Below are 18,761 nucleotides of genomic sequence, written 5' to 3' on the forward strand. Positions count from 1 at the left end.
GTGTGACCTTAGCTCCTTTAATCAAACTCCAGAGTGCCGGTACAGCATGGGAGGTCTGCTTATACACAGTGCTCCCAAGGGATGCTGGAATCCTTTGGGACTCCAACAGGTATACCCTCTGGTGACAGTGTATGATACAGGTTACCTAAGGTTGCATACATAACATCACTCCCTCCCAATGTCAATTGTACACTTATTTACAGGGTGAGAATATCTGGGGCATTTCACTCCCCTGTCAATCGTCTCGGTACAAATGCAGGTGTGGGTGAGTTTGTTGGTTCTTCACTGGACTGCTAGGCAGCTGGCCTTGCCGGGCTGCTGCTAATGGTGAATTCAGCTTCGTGGTTGACTGTGATGTCGGTTACTACTTGTGTGTGTTGGTGGGTCGAAGTTGGTGGTGTCCTCTTCGGGTCGCTGTTTGCGAATCGCAGTTTGGTTTGGTCCGAATCCTTTCTGCAAGTTAGTCCATTAGCAAGTTTGACCTGAAACACCCTATTCCCCTCTTTGGCTATGAGTACAAATACAGGGACATTGACTTCAATATCGCATGAAAAGTTTGCGCGATCATGTTACATGCTTTGTTGATGCTGCCTGCCCTTGACATGATCATGGAGATCAGGGTGAACAAGAGAGAGCTTGTTTTGAGCACCTTTTTCATGAACAGTTCGGCTGGGGGAACCCCAGTAAGCTAGTGCGGTCTGGTGCGGTAGCTGAGCAGGACTCGGGACAGGCAGGTCTGCAGGGAGCCTTCCGACACATGTTTCAAGCTTTGCTTGATGATTTGGACTGCCCATTCTGCCTGGCCATTGGATGTGGGCTTGAACAGCACAGATGTGACATGCTTGATCCCATTGATCATGAATTTCTTGTATTCAGCACTGGTGAAGCACGGGCCATTGTCGCTGACAAGGACATCAGGCAGACCATGCAAGGTAAATATGGCTCGTAGGCTTTCGATGGTGGCAGTGGATGTGCTTACAGACATTATTACACACTCAATCCATTTCGAATAAGCATCCACAACAACCAAAAACATTTTGCCTAGAAATGGGCCCGCAAAGTCAACGTGGACCCTCGAGCATGGTTCGGAGGGCCATTACCATAAACTTAGCGGTGCCTCCCTGGGTGCATTACCCAGTTGAGAGCAAGTGTTGCATTGGCGCATGCATGACTCCAAATCTGAGTCGATGCCTGGCCACCACACATGGGATCTGGCTATAGCTTTTATCATTACTATGCCTGGGTGGATACTGTGTAGGTCGCGCATGAACATATCCCTGCCTTTCTTAGGCAAAACCACGCGATTGCCCCACAAAAGACAGACTGTCTGTATGGACATGTCGTCTTTGCGCTGCTGGAATGGCTTGATCTCTTCATGCATCTCCGCTGGGACGCTGGACCAGCTCCCATGGAAGACACAGTTTTTTTAGAAGGGACAGTAAATGATCCTGGTTGGTCCAGGTCCTGATCTGGTGGGCCATAACGAGTGACTTTTCGTTTTCCAATGCATCCATCACCAAGAGCAAGTCTGCAGGCTGTGCCATTTCTACCCCAGTGGTGGGCAATGGTAGCCAACTGAGAGCATCAAGCGCAGTTCTCTGTGCCTGGTCTGTGGTGGATTACATAATTATATGCAGACAGCATAAGCGCCCATCTTTGGATGCGAGCAGAGGCATTGGTATTAATCCCTTTGCTCTCTGAGAATGGTGATATGGTTGGTTTCTAACTCAAATTTGAGACCAAACAGATACTGGTGCATTTTCTTCACTCGTAAACGAATGCCAGAGCTTCTTTTTCAATCATGCTGTAGGCCCTTTCGGCCTTGGACAAACTCCTGGATGCATAGGTGACCAGTTGCAATGTTCCCGATTCATTTGCTTGTTGCACACACCTGACCCCATACGAAGACGCATCACAACATAGCACTAAACGTTTACATGGGTTAGAAACATAGAAACATAGAAAATAGGTACAGGAGTAGGCCATTCGGCCATTGGAGCCTGCACCACCATTCAATAAGATCATGGTTGATCATTCCCTCAGTACCCCTTTCCTACTTTCTCTCCATATCCCTCGATCCCTTTAGCCGTAAGGGCCATAGCTAACTCCCTCTTGAATATATCCAATGTACTGGCATCAACAACTCTCTGCGGCAGGGAATTCCACAGGTTAACAACTCTCTGAGTGAAGAAGTTTCTCCTCATCTCAGTCCTAAATGGCCTACCCCTTATCCTGAGACTGTGTCCCCTGGTTCGGGACTTCCTCAACATCGGGAACATTCTTCCCGCATCTAACCTGTACAGTCCCGTCAGAATCTTTTACGTTTCTATGAGATCGCCTCTCATCTTTCTAAGCTCCAGTGTATAAAGGCCCAGTTGATCCAGTCTCTCCTCATATGTCAGTCCAGCCATCCCTGGAATCATTCTGGTGAACCTTTGCTGCACTCCCTCAATAGCAAGAACGTCCTTCCTCAGGTTAGAAGACCAAAACCGAACACAATATTCCAGGTGAGGTCTCACCAAGGCCCTGTACAACTGCAGTAAGACCTCCCTGCTCCTATACTCAAATTCCCTAGCTATGAAGGCCAACATACCATTTGCCTTCTTTACCGCCTGCTGTACCTGCATGCCAACTTTCAATGACTGATGAACCATGACACCCAGGTCTCATTGCACCTCCCCTTTTCCTAATCTGCTGCCATTCAGATAATATTCTGCCTTCGTATCTTTGCCCCCAAAGTGGATAACCTCACATTTATCCACATTATACTGCATCTCCCATGCATTTGCCCACTCACCCAACCTTTCCAAGGCACCCTGCAGCCTCGTTGCGTCTCCTCACAGCCCACACTGGGTTTACATGGGTTATACAGAACAAGCAGTTGTTGGAACATAACAGATTTCTGGCTTTCTCAAAAGCAGCTCCTTGTGATTTCCCCCATACCCAGTCATCTCCCTTGCATAGCAGCACGTGTAGGGGTTCTAGCAAGGTGCTTAACCCAGGTAGGAAATTACTAAAATAGTTGAGGAGTTGCAGGAATGTCCGCAGCTCCGTCACATTCTTCGGTCTTGCTGCGTTCTTGTTGGCCTCGTTCTTGACATCAGTGGGTCTGATGCCGTCTGCCGCGATTCTTCTCCCCATGAACTTCACCTCTGGCACCAGGTAAACACACTTTAAGCATTTCAACCTGAGTCCCATGCGATCTAGCCAACTTAGAACCACTTCCAGGTTCTTCAAGTGTTCGATGGTGTCCCGACCTGTGACCAGTATGTTGTCCTGAAAAACTGACTTTAGCAGACTCTCCATGTTCCTTTGAAAAATTGCCACGGCCGATCAAATCCCAAACGGACATCTATTGTAGATGAACAGACCTTTGTGCGTGTTAATGCAGGTGAGCCCTTTTGAAGATTCCGCCAGCTCCTGTGTCATGTAGGTCGAAGTCAGGTCCAACTTGGTGAACGTCTTTCCTCCAGCCAGGGCCGCAAATAGATCATCTGCCTTGCGTAGGGTGTACTGGTCCTGTAGCGAAAAATGGTTAATCATTACTTTGTAATTCCCACAAATTCTGACCGTGCCATTGCCTTTGAGAACCGGAACAATTGGATTGGCCCACTCGTTGACCTCCACCGACGCGATGATGCCTTCTCGCTGCAGCTTGTACAGCTCAAGTTCCACTTTCTCTCACATCATATATGGCACTGCCCGTGCCTTGTGGTGGATGGGTCGTGTACCGGGAACCGAGTGGATCTGCAGCTTCACCCCCGAGAAAATTCTGCTGCCTGGCTCAAACAACGACAGGAACTTGCTCAGAACCTGGGCACATAAGGCATTGTTGACGGATGAGATTGCTCGGATGTCGCCCCAGTTCCAGTGGATTTTTCCCAGCCAGCTTCTGCCGAACAGTGTGGGGACATCTCCTGGTACAATCCATAGTGGGAGTTCGTGCACTGTTCCATCATAGGAGACTTTTAATACTGTGCTGCCAATTACAGGGATCAGCTCTTTAGTGTAAGTTCTTAGCTTGGTATGAATGGGGCTACGCTTGGGCCTGTGTACCTTGTTGCACCACAGCCTGTCGAAGATGTTTTTGCTCATGATAGACTGACTCACACCCGTGTCCAGTTCCATGGATACTGGAATTCTGTCCAGTTCGAATTTTAGCATGATTGGTGAATATTTTGTGGTGAAGGTGTGTACCCCGTACACTTCTGCTTCCTCGGTTTGAGTCTCTAGTTCAGCCTGATCCGCTGTGGATCCATCCTCCTCTGCAACGTGGTGGTTTGCAGGGGTTGCACATTCGCTGGAGGTGTCCCATTGTTCCACAGCCTTTGCACATATAGTGTTTGAAGCGGCATTGATGGGCTCGATGATCACCTCCACCGCGCCAACAAGGTGTTAACTGCCTCGCATTAACGTTTGATGGCAAACGTTTGATGTCTGAGTCATCTGAGGTCGTGCAGCTGCAGGCGTGTACTTTCTGCCATATCCATTTCCTGCCTGAAAACAATGTTACTTTGCGTACAGTACTTGCCGAAACCTCTTTATGCTGCAAAATCTGTTTGGTGTTATCGCTGGTGGACATAAATGTCTGGGCTATCATTATGGCTTTGCTCAGGTTCGTGTTTCAACAGTCAATAGTTTGCGAAGGATAACCTCATGGCCAATGCCAAGCACAAAAAAGTCTTTTAGCATTTGCTCAAGGAATCTATCGAATTTACAATGACCTGCAAGGTGTTTTAGTTCAGCGAAGTAGCTCGCCACTTCCTGGCCTCCAGACCGCTGAAACATGTAGAATCGATACCTTGACATTAGAAAGCTTTCCTTCGGATTTTGGTGCTCCAAGACCAGTGTACACAGTTCTTCATAGGATTTGATTGTTGGCTTCACGGGAGCGAGAAGAGTCTTCATGAGGCCATAGGTTGTTGCCCCGCAGACGGTGAGGAGGATCGCACTTTGTTTGGCAGCGTTCTCATCCCCTTCCAGCTCATTGGCTACGAAGTATTGGTCGAGTCGCTCCATGAAGGCCTCCCAATCATCCCCTTCTAAGAATTTCTCCAGGATACCAACAGTTCTCTGCATTTTCACGTGGTTGTTCGTTATCTCGTCGCCAATTGTTATGCTGATAATAAAGTAATGCAACTGAGTACTGTAGACAATGTGTAAGCATGATCTTAGCTCCTTTATTCAGACTCCAGAGTGCTGGTACAGCGTGGGAGGCCTGCTTATATACAGTGCTCCCAAGGGATGCTGGGATCCCTTGGGACTCCAATAGGTAAGCTCTCTGGTGGCGGTATTATACAGGTTACCTGGGGTTGTATACATGACAGGTGGGCCAAGGCAGCAGCGTGTTCTGCAACCAATTGTGGTGCTTGAGGTTTGGATCCTGAGTCGGTCTGTCAGGTGAATCAGTGTGAACCCCTCTTAAAGAATTTATCTTTTAATAGTTAAATTCAGGTTTCTTTTGTCAACAAAACAGTTTAACATTTGTCAGTATTTTGTTTCCCTGGGGTTCCTATTATGAGTTCCAGACACTTCAGTGCCAAGTGGAATAGATGTTGAAAAGATCATTCATTTCCCTCTTACCATGTCACTGTTAGTTAAAGATACAGATTTTGATTTGTAGTAGTTAAAGTAACATCCTTCCTATTGGTAGTGAGTCACATTCTGTGCTGGAGGAGATGGCTGGTGGCATCAGCCTTTAAAATACTCCTCCACTTGTTGAAATCCCTCCAAAGCCTCACCCCTGCCTATCTCTGTAACCGGCTCCAGCCCACCAACCCTCTTAATAGGTTGGGTTTGTTTTCTTTGGAACAAAGGAGGTTGAGGGGAGATCTTATTGAGGTGTATAAAATTATGAGGGGCCTAGATAGAGTGCATAGGAAGGACCAGTTTCCGTTCGCAGAGAGGTCAACAACCAGGGGGCACAGATTTAAAGTAATTGGTAAGGGGTTTAAGAGGGGATTTGAGGGGAACTTTCTTCAACCAGAGGCTGGTGGGGGTCTGGAACTCACTGCCTGAAATGTTGGTAGAGGCAGAAACCCTCACCACATTTAAAAAGTACTTGGATGTGTACTTGAAGTACTGTAACCTGCAACACTACGGACTAAGAGCTGGAAAATAGGATTAGGCTGGATAGCTCTCTGTTGGCCTGCGCAGACACGATGGGCCTAAATGGCCTCCTTCCGTGCTGTACATTTCTATGCTTCTATAATGAGAAACAATTTACAGTGTCGGGGTCGATAACCAGGTGTTTAAAGATCATTCATTTCCCTCTTTCCATGTTGCTGTTAGTTAAAGGAACTGAGATTGATTTACTCTCATTATGCAACTTCAGTAGTTAAACAAAAATCTTTCCTGTTAGCAGTGAGTCACAGTCTGCACTGGGAGAGACAGTTGGTGGCTTCAACCTTTAAAATACTCCTCCTCTTGTCCAAATCCCACCAAGGACTCGCCCCTCCCTATCTCTGTAACCTCCTCCAGCACACCAACTCTCTTAATAAGGAGAAACAATTTTCAGTGTCAGAAGGCTCGGTAACCAGAGGACACCAATTTAAGGTGAGTGGCAAATGAACCAGATGCTACACGAGGGGGAAAAATTAAACAGACAGATGTTATGGCCTGGAACGCACTGCCTGTAAGGGCGATGGAAGCAGATTCACATGCTACTTTCAAAAGAGATAAATATTTGAGTTGGAAAGATTTTCAGGGTTATGAGGCAAGAGCAGCGGAGTGGCTTGCATCCTAGGGTCTTAAGAGAAGTAGAGGCAGGGATAGTGGATGCATTGGTTGTAATTTACCAAAATTCACTGGATTCTGGGGAGGTCTCAGCAGATTGAAAAACTGCAAATGTAATGCCCCTATTTAAAAAAAGGTGGCAGACAAAAAGTGGGAAACTAGTTAGCCTAACATCTGTGGTTGGGAAAATGTTGGAGTTCATTATTAAAGCAGTAGCAGGGCATTTGGATGAGCAAAATTAGGTCAAGCAGAGTCAGCATAGATTTATGAAGGGGAAGTCATGTTTGACAAATTTGCTAGAATTCTTTGAGGATGTAATGAACAGGGTGGATAAAGGGGAACCAGTGGATCAGGTGCATTTGGACGTCCAGAAGGCATTTGACAAGGTGCCACATTAAAGGTTACTGCATAAGGTAAAAGTTCACAGGGTTGGAGGTAATATATCAGCATTGAAAGAGGATTGGCTGACAAACAGAGAACAGAGAGTCGGGATAAATGGGTCATTCTCTGATTGGCAATCAGTAACTAGTGGAGTGCCGCAGGGATCAGTGCTGGGGCCTCAACTATTTACAATTTATATTAATGACTTAGATGAAGGGACCGAGTGTAATGCGGCCAAATTTACTGATGATACAAAGATGGGTGGGAAAGCAAGTTGTAAGGAGGACGCAAATAATCTACAAAGGGATATAGATAGGCTCAATGAGATGGCAAAAATCTGGCAGGTGGACTATAATGTGGTAAAATGTCAGGTTATCCACTTTGGTAGGAAAAATAAAAAAGTAAATTATTTAAACGTGACAATTACAAAATGCTGTAGTACAGAAGGATCTGGGGGTTCTTGTATATGAAACTCAAAAAGTTAGTATGCAGTTGCAGCAAGTAACCAGGAAGGCAAATGGAATGCTGGCCTTTGTTGCAAGGGGGATGGAGTATAAAAGTAGGGAAGTCCTACTACAACTGTACAGGGCGTTGGTAAGACCACACCTGGAGTACTGCGTACAGTTTTGGTCTGGACTTGTCTCCATTCCCATGCCGAGGGGATTGCTACACCAGAGGGGAGGGGCAACATTTGGGGACACTGATTCCCCACCAATTCCCATTCTCCTTCTTTCTGGTGGATAATGGAGGGGCCACTGTGTGTAATGTGCAAGTCAGTAAGAATTGTGAGCAAGCTCTTTCTAATTAGAGATTTTATTCAGTAGAAACTTTCACACACTATTGTAGATATTGTACCAAAGATCAATTTAGAATTAAAGTAAAAGTTCATAATTTTATTCCAAATTGAATTCCTGTTGTGAGTCGCTAAATTAAGGGGAAATATAATACACAGCGTTTCTTAAATGGACACTGCAGCCCTGAGAACACAATCAGCAATATATCCAGAATATTAAAGTCCAGCCCAGCCCATCAACAGAAACAAACCATAACTGTCAGAATGAACATGGTTCAGTCGGGATGTGATTAACAGCAGCAATAACAGCAGATTCCAACCCCTGCAGTAATGTGAACTCGCTGGTGTGTCAGCAGGGTGGATGAATGAGTGAATCCCTTCCCACACTCAGAGCAGATGAACGGCCTCTCCCCAGTGTGAACTCGCTGGTGTATCAGCAGGTTGGATGACTGAGTGTATACTTCCTCACACTCAGAGCAGTTGAATGGCCTCTCCCCAGTGTGAACTCGCTGGTGTATCAGCAGGTTGGATGACTGAGTGTATACTTCCTCACACTCAGACCAGTTGAATGGCCTCTCCCCAGTGTGAACTCGCTGGTGTGTCAGCAGCGTGGATGAATGACTGTCTCCCTTCCCACACTCAGAGCAGGTGAATGGCCTCGCCCCTGTGTGACTGCGTCGATGAATTTCCAGCTCAGGTGGTTTTCTGAATCCCTTCCCACAATCACATTTCCACGGTTTCTCCGTGGTGCGGGTATCCTTGTGACTCTCCATGGTTGGACGATCAGTTGAAGCCTCGCCCACACACAGAACACATTTACAGTTTCTCCCCACTGTGAATGGTGCGATGTTTTTTCAGTCTGTAACTGGTTAAAGCTCTTTCCACAGTCAATGCACTGGAACACTTACTCGGGTGTGTGTGTGTCTCGGTGCTTTTCCAGTCACACTGATGTTTGAAATCTTTTCCCACAGACAGAACAGGCAAACATTTCTCCTTCCACTTTCAAAGGCCGATGAGATTCACGTCCTGAAGAATCGATTGACTCCGTCAGATCTTGACGTGTGGTTTGGTTTGTGTTTCCTGTCGGAAAATCTCCTCTTCTAAAATGCTGTAAAAGGAGATAACAAAACTCATCACTGTCAGTACAAGACAAAAATTCAGGATAGACACATCTAGTTTCCATGGAACATTCTTTCCTCTCTTGTTCTTCCAAAGCTGTAAATTCCTGTCCCACACATTGTCCCTCCTGCTGTGCTGAAATCCAAATCAACACACATTTCTAGACTGTTTCTCCAACACTTCCAGTTTTCACCATCAATTCTGGTTGGGTACAGTTATACACTCACTGGTTCCCCTCCCTCTTCTCCCCTGAAGGTGCTGACTCTGGCTGGGTTCAGTTTCACACTCACTGGTTCCCCTCCCCTGAATGTACTGACTCTGGCTGGGTTCAGTTTCACACTCACTGGTTCCCCTCCCCTGAATGTACTGACTCTGGCTGGGGTCAGTTCTACACTCACTGGTTCCCCTCCCCTGAAGGTACTGACTCTGGCTGGGTTCAGTTCTACACTCACTGGTTCCCCTCCCCTGAAGGTACTGACTCTGGCTGGGTTCAGTTCTACACTCACTGGTTCGCCTCCCCTGATGGTGCTGACTCTGGCTGGGTTCAGTTCTACACTCACTGGTTCCCCTCCCTCTCCTCCGCTGAAGGTTTTTATTTTCTCTGATAAGTTAGTACTTAGTCTTTAAATAAAGGTTAGTTAAATCAGCCGATTGCTGAGTAGTTGTTGGGTGTGTTTTCTAAGGTTTAGAGTTTAGTTCTACTTGATAGTTCCGAGTGTAACTAGAGGGACGGCAGGATAGCCCAGTCCCGTGAATTGCGCATACTGTAGCATGTGGGAAATCCTGGATGCTTTGTGCTGTCGGGACGACCACGTGTGCAGGAGGTGTCTTCAGCTGCACCAAGTCGAGCTGTGTGTTTTGGAGCTTGAGCCGCGTCTGGAATCACTGCAGTGCGTACGTGAGACTGAGAGCTTGTGGATAGCACGTTTCTAGAGATAGTCACCCCGCAGCTTTAGAGTGTGCAGGCAGATAGGGAGTGGGTGACCACCGGACAGAAGAGGAAGACCAGGCAGGAAGTGCATCTCGCTCTCCAACCGGTACTCTGTTCTGAGTACTGGTGAGGGCGATGGTGGCTCTGGGGAGTGCAGCCAGAGCCAAATCCATGGCACCACGGGTGGCTCAGCTGCACAGGGGGGAAGGAAGAAGAATGGAAGAGCTATAGTGGTAGGGGATACAATAGTCAGGGGAGCAGACTGGCATTTCTACGGCCGCAGACGTGACTCCAGGATGGTATGTTGTCTCCCAGGTACCAGGTCCAGGATGTCACCGAGCGGCTCCAGGGCATTCTGGGGGGAAGAGGATGAACAGCCAGAGGTCGTGGTCCATATCGGTATCAATGACATAGGTAGAAAGAGGGAAGAGGTCCCTCAGGCAGAGTTTAGGGAGCTCGGAGCAGGACCTCAAAGGTAGTTATCTCCGGATTACTCCCGGTGCCATGAGCTAGTGCGTACAGAAATAGGAGGATAGAGCAGATAAATGCGTAACTGGACAGATGGTGTATGCAGGAGGGCTTTTGTTTCCTTAGGCATTGCGACCGCTTCTGGGGGAGGTGGGACCTGTGCAGGCCAGAAGGCTTGCACCTCAACAGCGCCGGGACCAATATCCTCGCCCGGGGGAGGGGGGAAGGGGGGGCGGGGGGTATGCTCGTATGTAGGAACATAAGAAATAGGAGCAGGAGTAGGCCATACGGCCCCTCGAGCCTGCTCTGCCATTGATTACAATCATGGCTGATTCGATCGTGGACTCAGGTCCACTTCCCTGCCCGCTCTCCATGACCCTTTATTCCCGTATCATTTAAGAAACTGTCGATTTCTTTGTTACATTTTTTCAATGTCCCAGCTTCCACAGCTCTCTGAGGCAGTGAATTCCACAGATCAACAACCCTCAGAGAAAAAAATTCTCCTCATCTCAGTTTTAAATGGGTGGCCCCTTATTCTAATATTACGCCCCCTAGTTCTAGTCTTCCCTATCAGTGGATCCTCTCTGCATCCATCTTGTCAAGTCCCCTCATAATCTTATACTTTTCGATAAGATCACCTCTCATTCTTCTGCATTCCAATGAGTAGAGGCCCAACCTACTCAAACTATCCTCATAAGTTAACCCCCTCATCTCTGGAATCAACTTTGTGAACCTTCTCTGAACTGCCTCCAAAGCAAGTAAATCCTTTCGTAAATATGGAAACCAAAACTGCACGCAGTATTCCAGGTGTGGCCTCACCAATACCCTGTACAACTGTAGCAAGACTTCCCTGCTTTTATACTCCATCCCCTTTGCAATAAAGGCCAAGATACCATTGGCTTTCCTGATCACTTGCTGTCCCTGCATACTAACCTTTTGTGTTTCATGCGCACGTACCCCCAGGTCCCGCTGTACTGCAGCACTTTGCAATCCCCCAACAACGTGAACTTTTATCTTGTGCAGTAACCTTTTTTGTGGTACATTGTCAAATGCCTTCTGGAAGTCCAAATACATCACATTTACTGGTTCTTCTTGATCCATCTTGTTCGTTACATGCTCAAAGAATTCCAGCAAATTTGTCAAACATGACTTCCCCTTCATATAGCCATACTGACTCTGCCTGACCAAATTTTTTTTCCCAAATTTCCTGCTACTACTTCTTTAATAATGGACCCCAACATTTTCCCAACCACAGATGTTAGACTAACTGGTCTATAGTTTCCTGCTTTTTGTCTGCCTCTTTTTTTAAATAGGGGCGTTACATTGGCAGTTTTCCAATCTGTTGGAACCTCTCCAGAATCCAGGAAATTTTGATGAATTACAACCAATGCATCCACTATCCCTGCCGCTACTTTTTTTAAGACCCTGGGATGCAAGCCATCAGTTCCAGGGGATATATCCGCCTTTGTTACCATTATCTTACTGAGTACCACCACCTTAGTCATTGTGATTGTGTTAAGTTCCTTCCCCCCCCCCCCCCTGTAGCCCCTTGACTATCCACTGTTGGAATATTATTAGTGTCCTGTACTGTAAAGACTGATACAAAATATTTGTTCAGAGTTCCTGCTACCTCCATGTTCCCCATTACTAATTCCCCGGTCTCGTCCTCTGAGGGACCAACATTTACTCTAGCCAATCTTTTCCTTTTTATATACCTATAAAAACTCTTGCTATCTGTTTTTATATTTCATGCTAGTTTACTTTCATAGTCTATCTTCCATTTCTTAATCATTTTCTTATTCATTCTTTGTTAGCTTTTAGAAGCTTCCCAAACCTCTGTACTACTACTTGTTTTGGCCACATTGTATGCCTTGTTTTTAATTGGATACTGTCCTTTATTTCTTTGTTAGCCACAGATGGCTATCTTTTCTCATACGACCTTTCCTCCTCACTGGAATATATTTTTCTTGAGAGTTGTGAAATATCTCCTTTAATGTACACCACTGTTCATCAACCATCCTATACTTTAATCTATTTTCCCAGTCCACTTCAGCCAACTCAGCCCTCATTCCTTTGAAGTCTCTTTTATTTAAGCTGAGTGCACTGGTTGAATTCCATCTTTCTCACCCTCCATCTGAATTTGAAATTCAACCATGCTATGGGCTTTCATTCCAAGGGGATCCATTATTGGGAGAATGTTTATTAATCCTGTCTCATTACACAGGACCAGATCCAAAATAGCCTGCCCGCTGTTTGGTTCAGTTACATACTGCTCAAGGAACCCGTCCCTTATGCACTCTATGAAATCTAGGAGGACAAGACCGGGGAATTAGCATTGGTTGTAATTTACCAAAATTCTCTGAATTCTGGGGAGGGCTCAGCAGATTGGAAAACTGCCAATGCAACGCCTCTATTTAAAAAGGAGGCAGACAAAAAGCAGGAAACTATAGACCAGTTAGCCTAACATCTGTGGTTGGGAAGATGTTTGAGTCCATTAGTAAAGAAATAGTAGCAGGACATTTGGAAAAGCATAATTTGGTCAGGCAGGGTCACCATCGATTTATGAAGGGAAAGTCATGTTTGACAAATTTGCTGGAATTCTTTGAGGATGTAACGAACAGGGTGGATAAAGGGGAACCAGTGGATGTGATGTATTTGGACTTCCAGAAGGCATTGACAAGGTGCTACATAAAAGGTTACTGCACAAGATAAAATATCACCGGGTTGGGGGTAATATATTAGCATGGATAGAGGATTGCCTAACTAAAAGAAAACAGAAAGTCAGGATAAATGGTTCATTCTTGGGTTGGCAATCAGTACCTAGTGGGGTGCCGCAGGGATCAGTACTGGGACCCCAACTATTTACAATCTATATTAGCGACTTGGAAAAAAGGACTGAGTATAACGTAGCCAAGTTTGCCGACAATGCAAAGATGGGAGAAAAATCAATGTGTGAGGATGACACAAAAAACCTGCAAAGGACACAGACAGGCTAAGTGAGTGGGCAAAAATTTGGCAGATGGAGTCTAATATTAGAAAGTGTGAGGTCATGCACTTTGGCAGAAATAAATCAAAGAGCAAGTTATTATTTGAATGGACAAAATTGCAAAGTGCTGCAGTACAGTGGGACCTGGGGGTACTTGTGCATGAAAAACAAAAGGTTAGTATGCAGGTACAGCAATTGATCAGGAACGCCAAAAGAATCTTAGCCTTTATTGAAAAAGGGATTGAGTATAAATGCAGGGAAGTCTTGCTACAGTTATACAGGGTATTAGTGAGGCCACACCTGGAATACTGCATAAAGATTTTGGTTTCCATATTTACGAAAGGATATACATGCTTTGGAGGCAGTTCAGAGAAGGTTCACTAGGTTTATTGCAGAGATGAGGGGTTGACTTATGAGGAAAGGTTGAGGAGGTTGGGCCTCTACTCATTGCAATTCAGAAGAATGAGAGGTGATCTTATCGAAACGTATAAGATTAGGAGGGGGCTTGAGAAGGCCATTGCAGAGAGAATGTTCCACTGATAGGGGAGACTAGAACTAGGGAGCATAAACTTAGAATAAGGAGCCACCCAATTAAAATTGAGAAGAGGAGGAATTTCTTCTCTCAGAGGGTTGTAAATCTGTGGAATTCGCTGCCTCAGAGAGCTGTGGAAGCTGGGTCATTGAATAAATTTAAGACCGAGCTAGACAGTTTCTTAACCGATAAGGGATTAAGTGGTTATAGGGAATAGGCAGCGAAGTGGACCAGAGTCCATGATCGGATCAGCCATGATTGTATTAAATGGTGGAGCAGGCTCGAGGGGCCGTATGGCCTATTCCTGCTCCTATTATGTTCTTATGTTCCCTTCCCTCTCTTTCCCTTAAGTGCTGATTCTAGCTGGATTCAGTTTGACTCACTGGTTCCCCTCTCCCCCGCTGAAGATGCTGACTCTGTTTGAGTTCAGTTCTATACGCACTGGTTCCCCTCCCCTGAAGATACTGACTCTGGCTGGGTTCAGTTCTACACTCACTGGTTCCCCTCCCTTGAAGGTGCTGACTCTGACTGGGTTCAGTTCTACACTCACTGGTTCCGCTCCCCTGAAGGTACTGCTCTGGCTGGATTCAGTTCTACACTCACTGGTTCCCCTCCCTTGAAGGTGCTGACTCTGGCTGGGTTCAGTTCTACACTCACTGGTTCCCCTCCCTTGAAGGTGCTGACTCTGGCTGGGTTCAATTCCAGTACCAAAATGGGCGCACATGCGCTGTGCTAATCACTGAATCAAGATGGCAGAGTGCTGAACCTGCCTTCCTATACCAAGATGGCCGCCGTTAGCCTGGGCCAGTGACCTGGAGAAAGCCCCGAAGTTGCAACCCCCGATATTCCGGTTATTATTCCAGGCTTGCGGTGCGCACCGGCTGTTTATGAAGCCTCCCCGGCTCCCCGCTGGTCCATTACTCCGCTCCGTCCCGCTGAAAGAGACACTCTGTGGAGCCTGTCCAAAACGTGTCGCCTCCGCCATTACACGCACCGCGCATGCTCCAAACACAGCCAGGGCCTGTGCCTGCGCACTGAGCTCCTGTAGTCTTGGGGAGGCACATTCTCCCCGCGGAGCATGCTGGGTACATAAGACCATGAGAAATCGGAGCAGGAGTGGGCCACCCGACCCCCAGAGCCTGCTCCCCATTCAATAAGATTTGAAGGGACAGTGTAGAAACATAGAAAATAGGTACAGGAGTAGGCCATTTGGCCCTTCGAGCCTGCACCACCATTCAATAAGATCATGGCTGATCATTCCCTCAGTACCCCTTTCCTGCTTTCTCTCCATACCCCTTGATCCCCTTAGCCTTAAGGGCCATATCTAACTCCCTTTTGAATATATCCAATGAACTGTAGAGGGAGCTTTACCCTGTATCTAACCCCGTGCTGTATCTGTTCTACAGTGTCTGATGGGACAGCGTACAGGGAAATTAACTCTGTATCTAACCAATGCAGTAACTAACCTGGGAGTGTTTGGGACAGGCTAGAGGGAGATTTAATCTTTGTGTTACCCATGCTGTACCTGCCCTAAGAATGTCCGGTGAGACAGCGTAGAGGGACCTTTACTCTGCATCTAACCTGTGTTGCACCTGCCCTGGGAATACTTGATGGGACAGTGTAGAGGGAGCTTTACTCTGTATCTAACCTGTGCTATACCTGCCCTGGGATTGTTTGTTGGGATAGTGTAGAGGAAGAAATTACTCTGTAATTATTCTGTGCTGTCCCTGCCCTGGAGTCTTTGGGGGAGATATACTCTGTGTCTAACCTGGCTGTACCTGCCCTGGGAGTGTTTGATGGGACAGTGTAGAGGGAGCTTTACTCTGTATCTAACCCCGTGCTGCACCTGCCCTGGGAGAGTTTGATGGTACAGTGTAGACGGAGCTTTACTTTGTATGTGAGTCGGGATAAATGGGTCATTTTTCTGTTGGCAAACAGTAGCTGGAGGGGTGCCGTAAGCCTTGGTGCTCGGTCCTCAACTATTTACAATCTATATTAATGACTTGGATGAAGGGACCAAGTGTAATCTAGCAAAGCTTGCTGATGATACAAAGATGGATGGGAAAGAAAATTGTCAAGTGAACACAAAAATCTGCAAAAGGATATAGGCAGGCTAAGTGAGTGAGCAAACATTTGGCAGATGGAGTATAATGTGGGAAAATGTGAGGTTATCCACTGGGGAAGAAAAAATAGAAAAACAAATTATAATTTAAATGGAGTAAAATTGCAAAGTGCTACAGCAGAGTCGCACCTTGGGGTCCTTGTGCATGAAACACAAAAAGTTAGTATGCAGGTACAGCAAGTAATCAGGAAGGCAAATGGAATGTTGGCCTTCATTGCAAAGGGGATGGAGTATAAAAGCCGGCAAGTCCTGCTACAACTGTACAGGATATTGGTGAGGCCACACCTCAAATACTGCATACAGTTTTGGTCTCTGTATTTAAGGAATTATATACTTGCATTGGAGGCTGTTCAGAGAAGGCTCACTAGTTTGATTCTGGAGATGAGGGAGTTGACTTATGAAGATAGGTTGAGTAGGTTGAGCCTATACCCATTGGAGTTCAGAAGAATGAGAGGCGATCTTATCGAAACATATAAGATAATGAGGGGGCTCGACAACGTGAATGCAGAAAGGATATTTGCACTCATAGGGGAAACTAAAACTAGGGTTCATAGTCTCAGAGTAAGGGGCCGCCCATTTAAAACTGAGATGAGATGTAATTTCTTCTCTGATGGTTGTAAATCTGTGGAATTTCTGCCCGAGAGAGCTGTGGAGACTGGGCCATTGAATATATTAAAGGCAGAGATAGACAGATTTTTGAGCGATAAGGGAATAAGGGAATAGTGTTATGGGGAACAGGCAGGGAAGTGGAGCTCAGCCCTAGATCAATCAGCCATGATCTTATTAAATGGTGGAGCAGTCTCGAGGGGCCAAGTGGCCTACTCTTGCTCCTATTTTTTATATTATAATCTACCCTGTGCTGTACCTGCCCTGGGATTGTTTGTTGGGACAGTGTAGAGAGAGCTTTACTCTGTATCTAACCCATGCTGTACCTGCCCTGGGAGTGTTTGATGGGGGCAGTGTTGAGGGAGCATTACTCTGTATCCAACCCCGTGCTGTACCTGCCCTGGGAGAGTTTGATGGGACAGTGTTGAGGGAGCTTTACTCTGTATCGAACCCGTGCTGTACCTGCCCTGGGAGTGTTTGATGGGACGGTGTAGAGGGAGCTTTACTCTGTAGTTAACCTGTGCTGTACCTGCCCTGGGAGTGTTTGATGGGACAGTGGAGAGAGAGCATTATGCTGTAGTTAACCTGTACTGTATCTGCCCTGGGAGTGTTTGATGGGGCAGTGTAGATGGATCTTTACTTTGTATCTGAGTCAGGATAAATGGTTCATTTTTCTATTGGCAAACAGTGACTAGTGGGGTGCCACAGAGATTGGTGCTGGGTCCTCAATCTACATTAATGTCCTGGATGAAGGGATCAAGTGTAATGCAGCCAAGTTTGCTGATGATACAAAGATGGGTGGGAAAGAAAATTGTGAGGACACAAAATATCTGCAAAGGGATATAGACAGGTTAAGTGAGTGGCCAAAATTTTGGCAGATGGTGTACAATGTGGGAAAATGTGAGGTCATCCACCTTGGCAGAAAAAATAGAAAAGCAAATTATAATTTAAATGGAGAAAAATTGCAAAGTGCTACAGTACAGTGGGACCTAGGCCTCCTTGTACATGAAACACAAAGTTAGTATGTAGGTACAGCAAGTAATCAGGAAGGCAAATGGAATGTTGGCCTTTATTGCAAGGAGGGATAGAGTATAAAAGCAGAGAAGTACTTCCACAACTGTATAGGGTATTGGTGAGGCCACACCGAGAGTACTACCTACAGTTTTGGTCTCCGTATTTAAGGAAGGATTTACTTGCATTGGAGGCTGTTCAGAGAAGGTTCGCTAGGTTGATTCCGGAGATGAGATGGTTGACTTATGAAGATAGGTTGAGTAGGTTGGGCTTATACCTATTGGAGTAGAGAAGAATGAGAGGTGATCTTATCGAAACAGATAAGAAAATGAGGGGGCTCGATAAGATGGATGCAGAGAGGATATTTCCATTCATAGGGGAAACCAAGTCTCAGAATAAGAGGCCGCCCGTTTAAAACTGAGATGAGGAGGAATTTCTTCTCTGAGGATTGTAATTCTGTGGAATTCTCTGCCCCAGAGAGCTATGGAGGCTGGGTCATTGAATAAATTTAAGGCGGAGATAGACACATTTTTGAGCGATAAGGGAATAAAGGGCTATGGGGAGCGGGCAGGGAAGTGGAGCTGAGTCCATGATCAGATCAGCCGTGATCTTATTAAATGGAGGAGCAGGCTCGAGGGGTCAAGTGGCCTACTCCTGCCCTTGGAATGTCTGGTGGGACAATGTTGATGGAGCTTTACTCTGTATCTAAGCAAGACAAGTATATCCTTCTTCGATAAGGAGACCAAAACTGTGCACAGTACTCCAGGTGTGGTCTCACCAAGGCCCTGTACAATTATGGAGTGAAGTTCGAGAGAGAATTACACTGTATCTAAATTATGCTGTCCCTGCCCTAGGAGTGTTTATTTGGACACTGTAGAGGGAGCTTTACTTAGTATCTAACCAATGCAGTATCTGCCGTGGGATTGGTTGATGGGACAGTGTAGAGGGAGCTTTACTCTGTATCTAACCCCGTGCCGTACCTGCCCTGGGAGTGTTTGATGGGACAGTGTAGAGGGAGCTTTGCTCTGTATCTAACCCGTGTGTAACTGCCTTGGGAGTGTTTGGGATATTGTAGAC

At 46.3% G+C, this 18,761-nt stretch overlaps 1 long non-coding RNA gene across 1 annotated transcript in view; it reads right to left on the reverse strand.

The window, feature by feature from the left end:
* Window positions 1-8,978: 8,978 nt before the first annotated feature.
* The window catches only part of LOC139254461 (uncharacterized), a 78,520-nt gene continuing 68,737 nt past the window's right edge, over window positions 8,979-18,761 (reverse strand). The window contains exon 7 of the long non-coding RNA XR_011592012.1: window positions 8,979-9,017. This is a non-coding gene — a long non-coding RNA (uncharacterized lncRNA). The remainder of the gene's footprint in view (window positions 9,018-18,761) is intronic.

Source organism: Pristiophorus japonicus, unplaced genomic scaffold (genome assembly GCF_044704955.1).
Source record: "Pristiophorus japonicus isolate sPriJap1 unplaced genomic scaffold, sPriJap1.hap1 HAP1_SCAFFOLD_540, whole genome shotgun sequence".
Taxonomy (NCBI): domain Eukaryota; kingdom Metazoa; phylum Chordata; class Chondrichthyes; family Pristiophoridae; genus Pristiophorus; species Pristiophorus japonicus.